This window comes from Gadus morhua, chromosome 4 (assembly GCF_902167405.1).
Source record: "Gadus morhua chromosome 4, gadMor3.0, whole genome shotgun sequence".
NCBI classification, from domain to species: domain Eukaryota; kingdom Metazoa; phylum Chordata; class Actinopteri; order Gadiformes; family Gadidae; genus Gadus; species Gadus morhua.
Window position 1 is genome coordinate 30,546,639 of NC_044051.1, and position 14,049 is coordinate 30,560,687.

A 14,049-nucleotide genomic window follows, 5' to 3' on the forward strand; every position below is an offset into this window, starting at 1 on the left:
CAGGTCCAGTGGAGTCCTGACGGAGGGGTTGAGGAGCATGGTACTGGGGATAAGGAAACACGGGATGGATTGGTAGGACTGGGTTAGGATAGATCTTAAGAAAGAAGGATTTTACAGAGGGGCCACAAGACGATACAAACTGTTCAAGGTCTGTTACGATCTGGCGACGCTCGTTTGGAGAACCTGGGTTGATATAGAGGGAGCTGATTGATGATTGCCGGCAGGTGTGTGGAGTTGATGATGCCGGTAGGTGTGTAGAGCTGAATGAAGGGAAGACTGGGTCCCACTAGGTGGCAGGCGTGACAGTATATTAATATTTCAGGAAAAATAAATTAATAGCAACTCGGGTTGCAAGGTATGTGTCTGTTCCCTGATATCATGCCCGTACCCAGCTCACCGAGGTTCGGGCCTTGGTAACTTTTTTTTATCAAAAAATAAAATAAGAAAGTAAAACTGCATAAATGATGTAAAAAAATCGGCACAAGAGAATTTCAGAGATGAGTTCATGCCTAGCTCAGTGTTGAGTCTGTGTCCGCTGTATGAGACATTTGGTGGTGCTGTGTGGTGGCACCCCCCAACAAAACTGAACTCCTGCAACTGAAGCTACGCCCCCCCCCCCAAGACCTCATTATTTCTCCAAACCCAGGCTAAGGGCTAGGTTGCAATATAGTATTAATGTCTCATAAAAGAGTCTACGTTTAAACGACTTCAACAACCATTTCAAACAAGCTGAACGTCAGAGGGGCTTCACGCTGTGTTGGAGGACTTCTTCGCTCTGTGATACTTTTCTTACAACTAGTATGCATGGTTGAGTGCGGGTTATTCCGAGCAATGTATTCGAAACAAGACACACATAAAGGCCATTATATAGGGCTCTGAGCCGAATACAGAGTACACATTCATATTTCTAACGCACAACATGAATGATTATTATAATTTGAGGTCAGTATTACATGACGATTTGACAGCTTTCCAATACCTTACTAATTGGCTTAACAACATTAATAAGAAGATAGTGTAGTTTTATTAGGTCAGTTTTGCCATAAAGCATTTTATTTATTTTGTTATCTTGTACCACAGCAATGTCTCAGACCTGTTAGTGGTCAATAACATTCCAAGGATGTGAATGCTTTTTCAATAGCGGGACACCTCTGCCCTTCGGTTTGCATTGCTCCACAACACAAAATCAATATGCTCGAAGCACGGTTAAGACGATACAGAAAAATAAAGATTATAGATAAAAGCAACTGATATCGAATCATTGTTGGTAACTCATATGATGGAATAAACCACTTGGAGCCGGCCCGTTATTGGGTAGTTATGTATTTCAGAGTCTTCCTTCGTAATGTCCAATAGCAGGGTAGCATGTGGATGTTTAAACCTCATGGATGTTGATACACTTTGGAAACCAATCAAATATAAAATTTTGAAATGGAAGTATATATTATAGAGAGGCTTTTTGTTCTCTGCAGAGCTAAGGCAAAGGTCATGTGATGATGATGATGGTTTGGAAGGTGGATAGGCCCAGGTGGCCTTTGCTGTGTGTCTTCAGATCTTGTTTGATCTATAGGAGACTCATTCTCTGGCCTTACGCCGTACGTACATATGCACTTTGGCTTGCGACCCCATCTTTATGTATTTACACAGAATGATATTCAAGAATGAAGGTTTTACCATGGGGATAAAACATGCGATAAATGTTTACCTCATTATGCATGCAACAGCTTGCATGGGAAGTGTGTGTGTGTATGTGTGTGTGCCATGTTGAAGAAGACCATGAGCACGGACGGTGTAATGGCGAAAAAACCGTGGTTGGGTTTTTCCTATAACCCCAAGATCCCAAGTTGTCCTTTTGCCACACGGAGAAAGCTGGTGATGTCATTGTTTGACGCGCAGTTTGTGTCCAAAAAAGAGTAAGAATTTGACTGTCCAAGGCCGTCCTTTGGCCGTCAATTTTTGTAAATGAAATATAACAAATTAAGGATGCATATATATATCAAGTTGCACAGTTCACGACAGACGGTAAATAACTGTATCTGCTTGCCAGCCTTCTCCACGTCATGCACTTCCGTGGCCTATTTAAAGGGTGCACCATCAGCACCTGTCGCAGGTGTGCACTCACCAAAGGTGGGAAAGAAGGAGAAATTAGTGAGTCACTCAAATCATAAAAAACTTAAATGCGGCTCCTACAGACGGGAAGAAGATCTGAAGACACATAGCAAAGGCCACCTGGGCCTATCCGCCCCCCTTCGGCGTTCACGGGGCGCCGGCCACGTTTCAGAGGATGATGGACCAGCTCCTGCGACCCCACCAGGCCTACGCTGCGGCCTACATAGATGACATTATCATCCACAGTGACAGCTGGGATGTCCACGTCAGGAAGCTGCGGGCCGTGTTGGGGGAACTGCGGAAGGCGGGCCTCACGGCCAACCCGGCCAAGTGCCGACTAGGACTGGAGGAGACAGCCTACCTGGGGTACCGGGTAGGACGGGGGAACATCCAGCCGCAGGAGAGCAAGGTGGCGGCCATCCGGGACTGGCCCCGCCCCTCGACCAAGAACCAGGTGAAGGCGTTCCTGGGGTTGGTGGGTTACTACCAGAGGTTCATTCCCGGCTTCGCTACGCTGGCCAGCCCACTCAACGACCTGACCCGGAAGGCCCTGCCCGACCGGATCAGGTGGTCAGAGACGGCTGAGGAAGCGTTCGGGACGCTGCGGGGGGCCCTGTGCGCGGAACCTGTGCTTGTAACCCCTGATTTCGCTTCACCCCTCATTTTGCACACAGACGCCTCGGAAGTGGGGCTAGGAGGGGTCCTGTCCCAGATCCGGGCAGGAGAGGAGCACCCGGTTATGTACATTAGCCGGAAGCTCCTACCGAACGAGAAGAACTACTCCACTGTGGAGAAGGAGGCCCTGGCGGTCAAGTGGTCTCTTGACAAACTGCGCTATTACCTTATAGGTCAAGAGATCACCCTGGTCACCAACCATGCGCCACAAAAATGGATGGCGGGCGCCAAAGACACCAACGCCCGGCGGACGAGGTGGTTCCTGGCACTCCAGGACTTCCGGTTCCAGGTGGCCCACAGACTGGGGAAGGAGCACGCCAACGCGGATGCCCTGTCACGCCGGGACGCACCCGGCGAGGGGAATGTGTGGAGGGGTTAAAGCCGAGTCGAGGACTCACTGGAGGGAGGCGACCCACCGACAACGAAGAAGGAGACGCACAACCCCACGACGGCTACAAGGCTCACGGAGACCCTAGCCTAGAGACACTATTGCATCCGCGTCTTATTTCGTTGTTTATAAACACCGTGACCGGCTTTAAACTCGCCTCGAACGTGCCTACTTTCCGTGTCACCCAGCCTTCCAGCCAACCGGGTTGCCACAGTGTGTACAGTTGTACTAGTTTGTATTTGTGTGCACATGTATCGATGTGCGTGTGTGTGTGTTCATGTGTGTAAATCACGAAGAGTAGTGTGTATACATTTGTATGTGTGTGGATTGTCTATGTGTGTGCATGTTGTCTGCGTGTGTCTGTGTGTGTGTGTGTGTGTGTGTGTGTGTGTGTGTGTGTGTGTGTGTGCGCGGTTTGAGCGCAGTGTTGAGTGGCCACAGGGGGCTAGCAATCGCTCTGTAGTAACATGCTACCACAACGATGCTAACAGCACAGCTCATACATGACTCGCAATTTATTGTGAAGCGGTTAGCCCGCTTCACAATGACATTAACATCATCTGTCAGCCACACCGCTTGGGCGCTATGATTGGCTGATTGGCAGTTTTTTTTGGGGGGGGGGGTCGTCTGAATTAAAGCTGTCAACCGCTAGCGCTATTGAACTTCAAAGCAACAGGACCATTCTGGGCCCTCTGGCTCATAGGCCATAGCTAATGAGTTAGTCTGAGTGCTTTATTTATTTTAGTCCAGTAGCAGAACTTATTTTCGTTGTTGTTGCTGCATGTCAGTCTGTGAACTTTTTAGCTACTTCATTTTGTTGTTGTTCGTCTGAGGTGCAACATTTTTCTTACTTTCAGTTGTATATAATAGTATATTTATATGTAAATATTCTTTTACAATTTTGTAGTTATTACATAATAAAAAATAAATGTATTACGTTTATCAAAGATGTATATCGAATAATCCTTGTAATGATGTTCGGGAACATAAGGAATAAAGCTACAGATTGTCTCCTTTGAAAGAGAATTGAGCATGAAGTTAAATGTTGGAAAATATCACAATATTCAAATTATTTTGAATATTGTAGAGAAACAGTTTTCAACGGGTCGCGTCAGAGAAGGATAGACACGGTATGGTAAGGAACAGCGTCAGACCACCTGAGTCTCTGGGGCTCCTGACACCAATGATAGACCTACACTTTCCGGCAGAGCGGAATCACGCAGGGTACTGGATTGTCCTCGTCACTGGGACTTCATCAGGAACAGTGGACAAATGTGTCTCACAAAGTTAATATTGAGAAAGTATTCTGTTCCTTTTGCAATACAAGGTGCTTACATTATTTTCATTGTATTGTTAAAGTGTAATTCCGGCGCGAATTGAACCCAGGATCTTTGTTTTGGTATTAAAACCCATAAAATAAGCCTTCCAGATACCTTTTTAATAGAAAATCGACTATTATAGTTTGCCAGGCGCAATGTTTGGCGTCCATGTTGTTTTCTTGGGGCGTTGAGTTTCGCTTCATATCTGCATTTTTTAACCACTAATATTGTTAAAAAATAGCACCAAACCTCTGCAGTAGCATGACTAGGGTCCCTACACATAAACGAAGCACAAACAACTTAGTTTGCAAACCCGGAGTTTATTTAAAAAGACTGTTTAACAAGCATTACCGGTAGGTCCGTGTTTACAGGAAGTCCACACAAGTCGATTGCCGAATGCACCGGAGTTCAGTTCAAGGAGGAAAGTTTTGGAATTTATAAAAAAAAATATATAATTTATATTTATAAATAATATATAGCAAGTTTTGACACGTAAATTAAAGGAATTGCATATGTAAGTTAGTTACAAAATAATTGTTCACTACAATCAAACATGGCACGTTGTTGACGGAAGACGCACTCCTCTTCAATGAAACTCCTTTTGGGTTCTTTGGGTCAGCAGCTCTTTTGGGAATGATGAAGTCGTCCTTATCAAAATGAGCACTGCAGACACGGTGATCCTTCTGCATTAGCGTCTTGATTGGCAATGACCGATCTCTGGTAGACCAGTGGCTTATTGTTCTGAATATGGACATTGAGACGCCAATCAAGACGCTAATGCAGAAGGATCCCCGTGTCTGCAGTGCTCATTTTGATAAGGACGACTTCATCATTCCCAAAAGAGCTGCTGACCCAAAGAACCCAAAAGGAGTTTCATTGAAGAGGAGTGTGTCTTCCGTCAACAACGTGCCATGCTTGATTGTAGCGAACAATTATATTGTAACTGTAACTTACATATGCAATTCCTTTAATTTACGTGTCAAAACTTGCTATATATTATTTATAAATATAAATTATAAATTCCAAAACTTTCCTCCTTGAACTGAACTCCGGCGCATTCGGCAATTGACTTGTGTGGACTTCCTGTAAACACGGACCTACCGGTAATGCTTGTTAAACTGTATTTTTAAATAAACTCTGGGTTTGCAAACTAAGTTGTTTGTTCTTCGTTTTATGTGTAGGGACCCTAGTCATGCTACTGCAGAGGTTTGGTGCTATTTTTAACAATATTAGTGGTTCAAAAGTGCAAATTTAGAAGCGAAACTCAATGCCCCAAGCCAACCAATTGCGCCCGGAAAACTATAATACTCGATTTTCAATTAAAAAGGTATCTGGAAGGCTTATTTGATGGGTTTTAATGCCAAAACAAAGATCCTGGGTTCAATTTGTGCCGGAATTACACTTTAAGCACCTTGTATTGCAATACAAGGTGCTTAACAATACAATGAAAATAAACTTAAATAAATCAAATGGATTAAGAGAATGCTGAGTTAATTAAGGATGTTTTAAGGTTTATTTTAAAGGTGTTCACAGATTGTGATGTCCTCAGCTCCTCTAGCAGGTTGTTTCAGAGGCGAGGACCACAGACACTAAACGATAACTTCTCATAGGTCCCTGTCCTCAGCCAGGGAACAAAAAAAGGGCCAGTGCCAGGGAACTTGAGTGATCAAGAGGGATCGTACATCAGAAGCATGTCGGACAAGTATTCAGGCGCTGATCCATTGAGTGTTCCGAACACCAAAAAGAGGATCTTAAACTCTATTCTTGAACTGACGAGCAACCAATGAAGGGACTTTAGGTCCCATCCCTTTCAAGTGTCTCTCTCATACTGTCTACAGGGCATGCCTTTCAACGTCACATTGCAATGATCGCCTCCGTTATGGAGGCAAAGGAGCATTTGAATGTTGCTCATTATCTTCGTACTAATGGTATTTTGGTCGTCGTCAAAGTAATTAATTGGAAATTATTTGTCATTATGGGGAGATCTTGTCACGTAAAAAAACACCACAGCGGTCCTCAAGTACGATGTGAAAAAACGAAGTTTTCATCAACCTAGCCAATGATATGTTTTCATTGATTTAAGAGCCGAAACAAACACTTTTTTTTGTTTTAAACTTGGTCATTTGTCTTATATGAACGTCAACATACTAATCTATGCTATTTAATCACCTTTACTGAAATAAGTCCCCAATTCAGAGAAAAAAGAGGATTTTACAGAACTACAACCCTCGAGTCCTCTCGATATTGCAGAGTATTGCAGATACTTATCCACAAGTTTTTGTTGAACCAAGACAGGTTGACAGGCTTTGGTGTTGCTTATATCCAGACATCTGTGTCGCTCGTGCAGTCCTTTGCAGAGAAATTAGTCCAGAGAAGGGAACCAGAAGCTATAGCCCTTTTAGAGACTGTAATTGTGATGAAGCGCTATACAAATAAAACTGACTTGACTTGAATCGACTCCAGACATCTGCCACCCACCTAACTCCCACCTTATTCTTCATGTTTAACCTCTGTTTTTCTTTTATTCCTAGTCTGTCTTATTTATATAGCGCTTAATATGGTACTCTAAGACGCTTTACATATTGCCCTATCAATTAAAACGGACTACACCACCTCTTCTATTCGCTGATAGGGCAATATGTAAAGCGTCTTAGAGTACCATATTAAGCGCTATATAAATTTCATTTATTATTATTATTATTATACTGTATGTACAACATAAATGTGTGTGACTACGTATGTTTGTGTGGGTCCCTTTACGTGATTCTGTTACATGTGTGTAAAGTGATAATGATAATAATAACCTTGATTTTAAAAAAAGAGACCTTATGAAAACAACAACATGCCTTACAAATATACAGCTGTCGTTCCTGAGGTGTGTGTGTGTGTATACCACACTTCCCCTAGGTGACTTTAACTAGGGGAAGACGAGTACGCAGGGTGGTGGGGTTGTAAATCCAGTTAAATGTTGTTAAATGCAACTTAATGACACATGATATATATTTTCAACCATATTTATTATATACGGAGACCACCAGACCTCCTCGAAGCAACGAAATATTTATTTATTTATTTATTGATTATATACGGAGACCACCAGGGGGGTATACCACGAACCTCGCTGAACATACCCAGGCTTTCTTGGGAAAACCTGGCTCGACAGAGCCGCAAATCGCAATCAGAGTTAAATGGTACCACGAAGCTCACTTTAGATTAAATGAGTTGAACCAGGTTTTCCGCTTTAGGTTCAATGCGCGTTCACATAAAAGGGGCGTTTCTCGCGTCATTTGACTCACCCTTATGCAAAGTAAATCGCGCGAGAGCGGTGTATTTCATCCAAGGCGAGCAGTGTATTATTATGAACTCCTACGAGGAATTCAAAGTTCAAATCACAGCCAAGGGGAACACGGTTGCCCATAATATGGCTAGGGTGGCGTGCTGGCAAAAAATAGCCGACCGTGTTAATTCGTAAGTGAAAAGATTCTGCATATTGTCCAAAAAATATTATGTATCATCATCCCTTTTACCCCCATATATGTGGGGCCCCATGTTTGCTCCTACGAAACTAGGGCCAAGTCAAAAATAAATATAAAATATCATTCAATGTGGTAAGTTGTAAGCATCCATTTGAATCCGCATCTGATCCGCATAGATTTCTATGCGGAATAGATCTGTTCCTAAAATGTGATCCCCTACTGTATACATGGCAGTAACAAAAGTGTCCGTTATGTCTCTTGCGCACACCTGACACATCTCTGGACCGGCGGCGACATAATGGACGTCTTATCACTATTTGGCATTGTGAATTAGATTTTAATGAAAGCACAGCAGGAGAGAGCTTTTCTCTGCCTGCTCCTTAAATTAAGAAGGAGGACAGCACAGCTACGTCCGATCTTTATATTTACCCCCACCTCCGCCGCAAACAAGAGGAATTTGAATGCGAGTCCGCAGCCAAGACTGGTGGGAGAGAGTGGTCTCTCTAAGTTAAGAAGTATTTTAACGTTCAGCCTGCAAAAGTACTAGTAGTAGCCTACTCATTTACAGTTATCTCGGACGCGCGCGGACACTATTACGCGAAAACGTCATTAATAAACACCCATGTCCCGTCGCTTAGCAACCGGACACGCTTACCGGACTACTTACGAAGAAAAGTCAAAGTCAAAAGTCAAAGTCAGCTTTATTGTCAACACTTCACATGTACAAGACATGTGAGGGAATCGAGAAAACGTTTCCCCCTATCCCGCGGTGAACATATAAAAAGTGCAAAGGCACAAACACAAATATACGAGACAACACTAAAAATAGACAAGATAGACAATGACATAAAATATAGGAGTTCTGTGTGAATAAAATAAGTAAAAATATTTGTGCAAAGAGGCAGTCAATGCTGGCAGCAAAAAGTCATGTAGTAGTGCATTTTTTAAATAGATAAATAAATAAATAATAGCAGCAATTTCAGTCTGTATGGTGTGTATTTAAACTAGTAATAGTAATAGTAATATTGCAAATACAGTTAGTCCACAGTGTAGCAAGGCAGAAAGCAGGGGGGGGGGGGGGGGGGGGGGGGGGTATTTCAGCTTACTGACAGCCCTGTTGATGTGGCTGAGGGGAGAGAGGGGAGAGAATTTAGTTTCTTGACAGCCTGGTGGATGAAGCTGTTTTTGAAAAGACGTGAATCAGGCAATAAATCCACTTTCCTTGACAGCGGTCAAGTTCGGTGTGCATTAAAGTACCAACGGAGCTCAGTGGACCAATTGCGAACTACTGCAGTTGCTCTAAGTTAAACCCCAATCTGTTCGGAATAAGTGTATACATGTCGATTAAAACGGACTACACCACCTCTTCTATTCGGCATAGAATTATATGCGGAACAGATAATTGTATTCTGAATGTATATATGTATCTATGATCATTTTCTATTCCGCATAGAAATCTATGCGGATCAGATGTGTCCATGTAAACGCGGCTAGTAAGTGCACGGCTTCTTTCTAAATTAACAAGGGGAAATCCTATGGCACACAAACCTTTTATAGAAAAGGAACAATCTTTTTGCGAATTGATTTGTGAGTTTGCTTTACCAATGATGTAAATAATATTGAGAATAGATTGTCTTCATATTAAAAAAAAAACTAAACTAAACTAACGTTTACAAACGTTTCCTTTTAATACCCCAGGGGAATATATGAACGCCTCGACATTTTTCGATTGGTAGTGATTTTCACCTCTTGAAATTGATTTATTTTAATTTTGAAAGAAACAACACATGGAAGCAATGGAGAACACCATCTCTCGTTCGGTTGTTTAGAACTGAAAATCCGGTTGCCAGGACAACATAACGTTTTCACTTTAGTACTCTATTTGAGTGGAACAACTTAGCAGGTGTCCATATAGCCTATATAGGGTTAGCCTAATTGAACTAGTTTAAAAAGAGAAAACATTTTGACTAAAAGTAATGACTAAAAGTTGACTAAAATGTAAGGAATTTTCGTCGACTAAAACTAGACTAAAACTACAAAGGAAAACAATGACTAAAATGTGACTAAATATACTAAGCATTTTCGTCAAAAGACTAAGACTAAGACTAAATCTAAAATAGCTGACAAAATTAACACTGGTGTGGACGCTTCAACATCTGCTTTAAGAGCTTCTGCAGGTATGTTGTCAGGACCTGGTGCCTTGTTGTTCTTGCAGTGCATGATGGCATTTCTTATCTCCTTTTTTGATGGCCGCTTGCAGTCAACTGACAGGGGAACTTCTGCAGGTTGCATATTCGCCTTTATTGACGGAGGTGGTTGGTTCAGTATCTCTGAAAAGTGCTCAACCCACCTTTTCATTTGCTCTTCTTGTGTTTTCAGTGTCCTCCCTTCCTTATCCTTGACTGGGTGATTCCTTTTCTGGTATTTTTTGTTCAGCAGTCGGATGTTGTTGTATATCCCTTTGATGTTATTCTGCCTTGCAGCTTCCTCTGCTTTGTTTGTAAGCTCTTCTACAAAGTTCCTCTTGTCTCTCCGTGCACTCTTTTTGACCTCTCTATCTGCCTGACTGTACGCCACCCCCGCTGTTTTCTTAACTGATCTTGTTTTACTATTGTTTAGTACGTTCTTTAGCTTCTTCCTTTCCTCTATTTTGCTAAGGGTCTCTGGTGAGAGCCACTCCTGGTGCGTCCTCTTCTTGAGCCCGACTGCTGCTTCACAGGCTCCTGTAAATGCCTCCTTTACTTGCTGCCAGTGGTGTTCTATCGTCCTGTGTTCCTCTTCCGTTACTTCCTTGGCTTGCAGTACTGTCTAGCTGTTTCTGAGTTCTATTCGGAAGTTGGTTTGTTTCTCTTTGGTGGCCAGTAGTGACACATTGTAGCGTTTGCCTGTTGACGTGCTGTTTTGATGTTTTTTCAGCTTAAGTTGTAGGTTAGCAACCAGTAGGTGGTGATCCGTGGCTGCATCGGCCCCCCTCTTCACCCGGACATCTTGGAGGCTTCTCCTGAATCTCTTGGAGATGCAAATATGGTCTATCTGGTTCTCCGTCTTCCTGTCAGGGGAGACCCAAGGTACCCCCAGGGCATGGTTTGTGAGGGAAGAGGGTTCCACCAATGACGAGACTGTGGTTGGCGCAGTGGTTGGCAAAGAGTTCTCCGTTCTCGTTCATCACTCCAGGGCCATGCTTTCCCATCGCTTGCTCAAAGCCGGTGTTGTCACTGCCAACCTTAGCATTCATATCTCCCATTAAAATGGTGAGATCCTTCTCCTTACATTTCCTGATGGTTTCCTCTAGCCTTTGGTAGAAGTCCTCTTTTGCTTCATCCTCTGCTTCATTGGTGGGGGCGTAGCACTGGATGATGTTAAGGTTGATGCGTTTATGTAAAGTCCTAAAATTGGCCAGGATGATCCTCGCGCTTACTGGTTCCCACCCTAGAAGTGTTTTCCCTGCTTCCTTTGATAGCATGATTGCCACCCCGTCCGAATGAGCAGCATGTTCTCCTGTGTGTCCAGAGTATATGATTGATTCACCTGATGCGAGCCGTGTTTGTCCTGCTTCCTTCCACCTAGCCTCGGCAATTCCAAGTATATGGATGCCAAATGCCTTCATTTAATTCGCGATGGTCTGCGCTTTTCCTGTGATATGCATTGAGCGTACATTCCATGTACCGATTTTTCTGATAGATTTAGGATTCAGAAACTTCCACCCTCTGGCTTCCTTTCGGCTTTCACCACAGGGCTTCATACGTCTTCTAGTTGAAGGTCCTTCTCCTCCCAATTCTAAGGTGGTAGTTATATTTTTCAGTGTTTCTGTAATCAGTTTTGCTAACCTCTAAGCGGGGGATTGGCCTACCTAGAGGATGCTTTTTCTGTTGGGGTGTTGCTCCCTTAGCCTTTTTCCCTCCCAGGCCACAAGGCAGTGGTTGAACCATTCTTAGTCTGTTCCCTCCCCCCGAGACCAAGCTTCCATGGGTGACCCTACCAGGAGCACAAGGCTCCAGACAACATAGCTCTCAAGGTTCTTCAGGACACGCAAACCTCTCCACCGCGTTAAGGTGATGGTTCGAGGAGAGGCATGGTGATACAGCGACGCTTAAAGAGATCGACTTTCGTGGTACAGCTAACCCAGGCTTTCAGCTCTACATACCTCGCTAACCCTCTAATCGAGCTTCGTAGTACAGGCTCCAGACCTCCTCGAAGCAACAAAATAAATAAATATATATGATCTGCTGCAAAACTTGGAGTATCCATAATACAAAGCCCTTTTCTGCATTTGTGGTTTTCACACATACATAAATAAGGTGCACTGAAGCTCTCTCTCTCTCTCTCTCTCTCTCTCTCTCTCTCTCTCTCTCTCTCTCTCTCTCTCTCTCTCTCTCTCTCTCTCTCTGAATATGCACCATATGGAGGACTCTTCCATTTATCCAACGCATCTGAAGAACATTGTGAGTGTCTGTGTACACAATTCTAAGCATGCGCTGCCCAAGTGGCAAGTGCAAATATGAGCAGACAGTGTTGATGCCCTAATGCACTAAGATTAAGGCCGCATGGATAACCTGATTTACATTCCACAAATGAATGCCAAAGTCGCCCTAAGTGGAAGAGTGTCAGTCTGCTGGAGCTGGCAAGTTAATCGGCAAATCGAACAGTACTTTGGCAGAGGCAGGAGGGTGAACAAATAGCATACAATCATGCGGTGAATCAGTCTTCCAGGAACTAGTTTTCTCATAGGATATATATATATATATATATATATATATATATATATATATATATATATATACATATATATATATATTAGGGCTGTCAAGCGATTAAAATATTTAATCACGATTAATCGCATTAATGCCATAGTTAACTCACGATTAATCGCGATTAATCATAATCTTTTTTTATATGCTAAATATCCCTTGAATTCTTTGTCCCATAAATTTTTCTCATTTTAATGCTCTTATCAACATGGAGAAGTGCATCGGCTTGCCTTGTGCAAATGTTTTTTTATTGATAACAACATTGGCATATACTCATCAAAACAGGACGGTACAAAAAAAAAGGCCTATAATGCAATTAAACAATGAACATACAAAGATATGCCTTGAACATAGCAGTCAGGCTACTGCTTCTTTGTTTTGAGGCCAAAAAAAAGAAAATAATAATGATAATATTGTGCGTTAATCGCACGTTAAAAAAATTAACGCCGTTAAAATTGGTTTGCGTTAACGCCGTTAATAACGCGTTTAACTGACAGCTCTAATATATATATATATATTGTGGCGTCCCGCCCCTTAAACCTCGATCCGGACCGACCCGAGGTTTCATCCTGGACGGCAAATACTACCTTCATCCACCAGCCGGCAACGGAGGGCGCCCGTTGAAACCCAATCAGCGAGATGGAAGAGACCTGGCTGGGCAGCCAGGAAAACATTTTAAAAGGAGCACGAGGACTGACATTTGGGAGGAACGGGAGCAAGAGAGAAGGAAGCGCTAGGCTCCGCGAGCGACTAGAGGCTCACGGAGGTCCTAGAGACCGCAAGTATAATATTTGTCTAAGATGTATGCAATAAATGCCGAGTGCGGCTTAACCCTCGCTTAACGCGTGATTCGTACCTGGAACCCGGCTCATTTGGGGAGCGGGGTACCACGATATATATATATAAACTACAAAATATGGTTGTGATTGTAAAATAAGGGACTGTCACAGCCCTACATTTGGATGTGACAGTCCCTACATTCAGCCTTCGTTGATTGTTTTCACCTTAATTGGATTCACCTGCCCTTCATTAAAATTCCTCTCCTAGTGTATTTAGTCAGCGGGTTTCCCTTCTTCTGTGCCAGTTCGTCTTTATTCTCTGCATCAAGCGTTCCAGCATTCTCCAAGTGATATCCTGATTTCTGATTCCTGCCTGTTGAACCCGACTACGCCTTTGCATTCTCCCTGCCGGATTGTTTGCCTGATCAACGTCTGATTACCCGTGTACCGAACAATCCTCCAGTAAAGACCACTCTCTACATTAACTTTTGCCACCTGAGTCGTGGTTTTGAGTCTTCTATCTCCTCTTGCTCACCCAGCCGTTACAGGGACAGT

General features: G+C 43.2%; 1 pseudogene; it reads right to left on the bottom strand.

Annotated features, from left to right (window-relative positions):
* Positions 1 to 9,069: 9,069 nt before the first annotated feature.
* Positions 9,070 to 11,709, bottom strand: LOC115541722 (uncharacterized; annotated as a pseudogene).
* Positions 11,710 to 14,049: the final 2,340 nt, after the last annotated feature.